Below are 8,422 nucleotides of genomic sequence, written 5' to 3' on the forward strand. Positions count from 1 at the left end.
CAAATTTCACACATATAACAAGTATAGTAAGGAGTCTTATAATCCGCAATCAAATTTGAGAAAAAAGTTTTGTTTCCATGGATACGCCGCCATATTGGATTTTATTGACATGTCTTACGTAATGAATACCGCCACGATTACGCTCATGGAAATTGATTGTTTTTTTGCATGCGTGTTTACAAACATTAGATCTAAACATTTGTCTGTTGATTTTTTCCTAATCGATTTAGAAAGTTTTTAATGAATTTTTTCCTGAGGTAGCATTCAAGTTTGCGAAAAATCCGTGAAAATCCACACTCCAGACACCACCAACAAAAATCTATTTCATATATAAAAAATTCACCAAAACGTTTTTTGTTTTACCTCTTCTCTTCATTCTGTGAAAATTTCATGAAGATTGGAAGAAAAATGGTGGAGTTATTTTAAAAAAGTATAGAGAAAAGTCGCATTTTGAGAAAACGGCCGATAAATAAAATAAAATACTGACTTTATGAGGAAATGGCGGTTACAAACATGCCCGGTATGGGAAAAATACGATTTTTGGGGGGTTCTTATGCCATGAAATAGTTGTAGGAGAGGCCGAGGAAGCTAAAAATGCCTACAACTCAAATTCCATGATTTTGAGCCGAATTTTGATTTTTGGGGTGTAGCCCCCCCCCCCCTCCCCCCTTCAACAATTTTGAACACTGTCATGTTTTCTAGTTTTATGTACTATGTATGACTTCAAGTGGTCCCTAACTTTTTAAAATAGTATATATCTAAAATAATGGTTGGAAAGGCAGTATTATATATAAACAGGATATGGGTTTTTTCGTTTCCTTTTTTTTCTTTTTGAATGACACTGGAACATTTAAATATGATTTTCTTTTTTATCAGGTATCGTAATATATCAGAACAATTCTTGTGCTTTGCCTGCACAATATTTCCTGTGATAACTTTCCGGGGTTCATCAAATTAGTAAAATGACATATCCAAACAAAATAAACATAAACAAACAAATGGGAGCCTTTTATGAGATGCTGGCGGGGAAATTCATTTGCGCATTTGCTAGTAGGATTATAGAATAACTGTTATCCAAACGAAAACGTCGAACGTTAGAGAACAATCTGTTTCGAAACAGTGAAAAAAACAACTTTTTATTAATTATATTTCCTGCTAGAAATAGTCTTTAAGAATGTGTTTCTAAAACAAAAATCAACCTGAGAGAGTTGTGTTATGAGCATCAAAAATCATAATACTATAACGCTAATATGAAAAACGTATCATACAATAATACAGTGTTGGCACCTCATAATAAGCTTAAAAACACCATGAATTACATTATCATATAAATGATTTATATTTTAATAAACGGAAAGACAACATTTTTGACGTTCTTGCAGTACACGTTTCTCCGTGAACAAGAATTAAGAAAACTGCAGCTAATGTTATCCGGCACCACATTGCTTAAGATCCCCCCTGAGCTATACAATAACTAAGTGGTATTATAATGTATGGAATTTCGTTTACGTCGATGCAAAATAAGTCGTAAAGAACATCATGAAAAGGTGTGTGAACGCCCTTGGGTTGCCCCATTTAATAACTTATGAGCTAAATGTGAGGGTTAGATGTTCCATAGAGTTGCTCAACATGTTTGAGATTCGTGGACCCAAGTAACTAACAGACGTTTTCATGGTATATGAAACAGGGAGTCCCATTTTAAAGACTTTCATCTCAACAGTTGAATCGTTCGTTCGTCAATAGACAATAAAGGAGATAGGCTTGTTGTTTTACCGAAAGAGTTTCAAAACAGAAGTATGCCTTTTACTGTCTTTAAAAAAATACAGTAGTCCGCTTGTGGTTGACATTATGCTATAATAATAATACTGCTGTGATTTTTTATTGCATGCAAAATGTACTTTCCCTTTTGAAAAATGCCGTTGACGAGCAGAGACCAAAGATCGGATTCTCTCGCGCAATGCTGCTCCACGACATTGCAGCTCTCAACAAAACACTCTACTCAACTCTGTGCATGCAACTGCCACGAATTCAAGTCAAGTTTTTGCCTTATCCAGCATTCAGTTTAAGGTCCTTATTAAGTTTCCTGTTACTTCTGGTTATTTCATTTTCTGAAAGATAAGCTTGCTGGACGAAAGTTTGAAAACATTCAAGGCCTCACAAAAACTGTCAATTAAGAACCGCGGGAGATTTCGAAAGCTGACTACCACTTTGGCTTTCCAAAAGTAGCTGTCGAGGTTAGATTCCTGCTTACAAAGTCGTGGAGAACATGGAATAAGGAATTCTAGAGATCAGTTTTAGGGCGCTCGCAACTGCATAATGTCATATTTAACATTTTCAGTTGGTTTGAAATTTTGAATGCTGCCCGGGTGGCTGTCGAAGCTTACTTTTATCGATTTTGAACCACTAAGCAGACGACAGAAAATAGTTAGAGAGCAGGAAAGGAGGTGAAAGGAGAACATTTCAGGGAAGAAAATTGTCCGTTGCTGTCCGGATTCGAACCTGAAACCTACTAAACGAGAGGCGAACACCTTAACTTCTCGACCACGAGAGCCCCCTAGAAGCACTTTGATAAGGAGCTTAAGTAATTTTCTTTATTCTTGTAACAATTTATTTTATAATCTCACCCAGCTGTTGAAGTCGCCCAATGCCTGGTGAGTTTTCAAAGATTTTCGAGCACCCGTGCCAGTGGGGCTGGGCACTAAACTAATGGAATCTACTGATCATCCTCATCTGCTCTGATGTGTGCCCATATGTGTTTGTTAAGGTATCCGGATTGTCACAGCTTTTTCTACGACGACCAGACAGAGATGTGTGCACCCGGTGAGTAGAAGCACTTATTGTATTGGGTTTTGTTGAAATTTAAAGCACCCATTTTACGAGATCTGTCCATAGCGACCTAGAGTACTCCAGTTCGCTATGAATCTGTCCCAAAAGTAAGCTTCCCTGATTCTGTATAATCAACCATTTTTGTGTTACAGACATGAAATTGTGTACATACCATCGAAAACATATTTTCTGTTCAATATAACAACCGTCGAATCCAATACCAGCAGCAGCCAAACGCATTGACCATGTCCCCTTCGTTCAGAGTTCTTATAATTCCTTCCTCGTCTTCAAATCGCTGTCTTCTTAGTCCTTCTTTGATGCTGGGGAAGGAATGAATATCGCATGTAACAAAGGTGCACATTTCTTTAGAAGAATCATAATAGGTGATGAAATAAGGGTGTAGTCGTGTGAACAAAGACTGAAAAGGCAATAATAGGCCGGATGGAGAAACCTAAGATCACCACGGCGCCAGATGGACGCAAGCAGGGTGATTTGAAAGTATTACACTGAGTGGGTTAGAGCTGGCAGATTCTCGTTGGCACAACAGTCAATGCAGAATATCACAAGATGATTCTTTAAGTAAATCTGAGACGACTGAGAATAGCAATCAGAAGGAAACGACCGAGTCAGCTACAGCTAGGAGAGGTCTTCCATCGTGACAACGCACCTGTGCACACTGCAAGAAAGGTCACTGATCTCCTGGACTCCTAGCAGTGGGAAATCTTTGAACATTCCCGCTGCTCCCCAGACTAAGACTAAGCTGACTTTTATTTCTTCCCCAAAATCAAAAAAAAATATAAAGGACAGCGATTTGAAGACGAAGAAAAAAATAATTGTGATCGAAGATATACATGGGCAGTGCGTTGACCTCTGGCTACATCGAATGAAAAAGTGCACTGATCATGATACCAATGTTTATTATGTTGAATATGACATTTCTGTTAGTACTTATAAAATTTATTTCTGTAAAAAAGTATTGCTGATTTTTCAGAAAAGAGAAACTTTTTTCGGATAGACCTCGTACCTCAGTACAAACTCCTCTGTGTGTCCTACAGTTCATCCTCGTAGTTCTGTTTATGTAGGTAAACCTGGCTAAGGATGTATAGAAATCAATATAGTTAGAATGTTAAAAATCTGAATGGACACCCCCGTCCGCCCTCCTTTTTTCAAAGAACTCAGTCGATTTGACACTAAAGGTCCGTAACTTAGCCTACATGTAGAGAAAGGTGTGCACATTGATGAAAGAAAAAAAAACCAATAGCATAATTCAATAAGATTTACTCTTAAATAACACATTTCCAAAAACCAAGTAGCATAAGTATATTTCCTTACGATGGTTGATTAAAAACATTTTCTTGCTTTCGGAAATAAACATTCTTTATAACAACAGTTGTTCCTAGTCTTTTTAAACAGGATACATGTACATCACCTCTTAAAAATAGTGTCCATGCGTTTAAAAGATGTCCCCCCGCGCGTTTTTGAGAATGCTTTATTTAGATTTCCAGATAGAAGAGTGAAACATCTTGGAGGATACACTTTTAGAAGAATAAACGATTGCAAGAAAGTGTGGTTTTTAAACTTTCCATAATCTTTCCGAAAACAAGTGCTCCTGTTCCTACGTCATATTTCAGATTTTTAAAGTTTCATATTGCTTGACAATTTATGGAAGTTCTCGCCTGCTCACAAGAACAAAAAGCATCAACTTTTAGGTGGTGGAGGGAAAGGGGTGTTTGCTTAGCTGGTATTGTACAAGGCCATGGTTCGGATGACCAGGTTTGAATCCGTAAAGCCTCGTTATCTTATTTCGGCTGAAGAGGGGGGGTTTCATGTCTGTCCTTTAACTTAATTTAAATCTTTTCATTTTGGAGATGGATATTTCACTCGAGGATCCTGCCTCTTGACTCTTATATAACATAGCAAGGACAAAAATGTGGTTGCACAAATTCACATCTCGTTTAACGGCCAGGTATTCTCAGATAAAAGCATTATTGACTGGACAGCGATGAAACAGTAACCCCTAGGCATTAGAAACTGGACACAGTATAGGTCTTAAAAATGTTTGAAGATTTTTAAATAATATCGCCATTAGATTTGCACCATTCAAACTGGTTTTTGTGATTAGACATTTTCCTTGCTTGCAATTAATGAGATTTTATTTTCTCTATTGGCAACTTATTCATCTAGTAACACTGGGTTTTTTTCCTCCAGTGAAATGTATTCCGCACGGTGAACTTTTGCTGTTACTGCCAGTTTATATTTGTTTCCGTGAGGGTATAAAAATGTTTGTATCACATTCGAGATATGTGCGTGTCCATTTACCCTCAAATCGGATTGTCCCAAAACCTGTAATATTACAGGGTCTGAAATGATCTCCGTTAATCACTCAAGTTTATCACAAACCCGTTCTTTCCATTTCAGATTATCAAGCACCAGTTTCGAACGTATTCATTTCTTTTTGCGTTGCGATATGACTACATGTTCTTAATATCGCCAGTGACAAAAGGTTCGATTCCGAACTTGTTGGATACCCCCGCCAGTTCTGTTCAGGGAAGCATCTCCCTTGGCAAGCTATGTGATAAGTCAGCTGGTTTCACGACGATATGGCTTAGCTCTGGGGCAGCCACCTGTTTTCTGTCGAGAAAGATATGGCGAAGAAGAATTGTGAAGGTAAGAGCCTTTTCCATATGTCTGGTTTTGTCAAATTAAAAAAGTCAATAAATTTAAATGATTTTGTATTTTTTTAAAATCTGTTACTAGGGCAACTTCTGACTGATTCCTTCATTCTTTTTGGGTCCTTTTGTTTCAATCTTCTGGTTTACTTCCTTTGGAACAAATGTGGATTGACAGTATGTTTGCCTTTAGGACGCTATCATAGACACAATCTCATCTCTTTGGCGCTAATATGACCTTATGCAGTTGCGAGCGCCGTAAAACCTCTACTAAAACAAAAACAATCTCATCTCTTTCCAAGGTGCTTGAACTGGAAAAACAGAAGTGACGTAAGCTAGTGCCACATACCTACAAGGATATAATACACTTAGCGTCAATAAAAACCAGATGCATTTTAATTGCGTGTTTCATGAAAAGTTGAAAACCCATTGAGCTGAGATTTTCCACACGTGATTGTGAACACTTGACGCTCCTGATAAGCCTGTATTTATGATCAGGTGCCCAGTTAATAAAGCTCAGGTCTTGTTTTGTTAAAAATCGTGTTTTGTCATTTTTCTCGAACGTTTTTGGGTTTTTTATTTTATTTTATGGGTTTAACACATCTTTTATCTGTAGCCAAGAATAAAACGTTAAAAGTTTCATTTCAAAACATCTAAATCTAAAGATACAGCGTGCCGCGTTTAACGAACGAAGAGCGCAATCAGGCAGTTGGTATGCTGAGGGCCAATGCCCTAGTAGCGAATATTGCAAGGACCTTCAATGTGACAAGAGACACGATATATCGACTAATGAATCGTTTGCAGACGTCTGGATCCGTGCAGGATGGTCCCCGGACTGGTCGTCCTAGAGCTACAACACCAGCCCTTGACCGGTACATTCGGGTCTTGCACCTACGAGATCGCTTCCGGCCTGCTACCAAGACAGCCAGGGAGTGGAAGGGACGGAGAACCATAAGTGCGCCGACGCCTTAGACCTCAGCCGGTCACCTTGGATCAGCTACATACAGCACTTACAAACATATGGAACAACATTCCACAGCATCCCATACGAAGACTTGTGGGAAGCATGCGGCAGAGGTGCACAGAAGTCGCCAATGCACACGGCGGCTATACGCGGTATGAACTGTGACTTATCATTTTAAGGCCTACAATTAAAAGATCAAATTTCAGGAAATAAAGTTCGTTTTTTTAAATTGCTTTTTGTGTAATTGATTTGTAAAATGTTCAAACTTTCCTTATAGAGAGATTGTTTCTGGTTAAAATCAATCTTCCAATACAAAAAACGCAAAAAAGATGTGTCTGGGTTTTTTGACACCAAGTATATAATGTCATACCCTGCGGAGTCGAGAATTGAACCAACAGAACGAAACAAAAATCATAACTACAAGACAAGGGCTCCCCTATGTGTTACTTCTACTTCATTTCAATAGCTCTTAGAGAGGAGCATTGAATAATTTACTAAAACTACATCGTTTATTTAGCTTCTAATGATTTGACCAGCCCCCAAAAATCAACATTAAAAACATTCAAAAAGAAACCAAAACTTAAACGTAAACTATTTCGACAACGGCCTGAAACTAACAACATTCTAATAGATTTTAAAGAAAATTCTGGCTCCGATTCGGTACCTGCTGAACTTTCGACTGTTTCAAAAGTATGCAAAATAAGTCAGCTACATGTTTGGACACATATCTGCTCTGTCCTCGGGGAAGTGTGAAGTTTGCACAAACAAAAAGCTCTTCAAACAACACCCAAAAATGGTATTAATATTATTATTATTATTATTATTATTATTATTATTATTATTATTATTATTATTATTATTATCATTATTATTATTATTATTACTATTATTATTATCATTATTATTGTTACTATCATCATTATCATAAAAATGGTTATTATTATTATTTCACCGCACAGTCAAATATCTTTTCTACTGCATGGAGTTTTGCCTTGACATATTGGTGTCACTAACACAAAAATAATACCAATTTTTTGTCACATCAAATTCTTTCTCTATTGTATAGCCACTGTTTTAACGGTATGCTTGTAAGTTTGCAACAATGATAAAAATTACCACCCTTGTTTACACAGCAAGAACAAAGCATCACAAAAAGTGTGAGACATCAAAGCTTTTTGTTATTTGTGCGAATCCCATCAATCCCCAATTTCACAATAGAAAAGAGTACAACATTAAAAATAGTTGCATTTAAGTTGGAGGCGACCGTAACTGAAACCTTCTTTTACGGGCTTGCCCACGGTGTGTTGTATCTGGAGAGTCTCTCTGAATGTCCGTACAGTAATCCTTCGAGTTCGTGCCCAATTAGTCTTTATACCATACCTCAATAATTCTAAAGTTCTTATGGAATCTTTCACTTGTTCTTCACAGGCATCATCATGTTTTTTATTTCTTTAATATGGGATTCGTGATATAAAACAATTACGAACATATAAACCTTGATGCTCACCCTGTAACTCAAAAGATGAAAGTTTTCTACAAAAAGTTTTGAACACGTTCTTGACTTTTCTGCGATTCTGCTGACAAATCAATTCGGAGGCTGCTATGTCTATGTCACCCATCACGTATGTGATCAGTTCCTGATTTGGAAGCTTTGAAAACACGAAGCCTTAAAGTCTCGTATCTGAGACGAGGAACAGTTGTATATTCTAAAAAAGACCCCTCAAATTCTAGATTTTTCACGGATCTTTAATCTACCCTTATTAGACAGGAATCAGAGGAAAGATGATATTTTCCCCCTAAACGCTTCATTGTTACCATTCTTCTCTTCAGTGTGTAAGTGCGTAAAGAAAGGTGCTAAAAGTCGCCACAGACCATTTTGGGCTACAGGCTGATAATGCCAAAAATCTTTTTTTGACCAAATTGTGCTTCCATAAAAAATGAGAGCTCTACAATTTTTTTACAA

Source organism: Aplysia californica, unplaced genomic scaffold, assembly GCF_000002075.1.
Source record: "Aplysia californica isolate F4 #8 unplaced genomic scaffold, AplCal3.0 scaffold00227, whole genome shotgun sequence".
Classification (NCBI taxonomy): Eukaryota; Metazoa; Mollusca; class Gastropoda; order Aplysiida; family Aplysiidae; genus Aplysia; species Aplysia californica.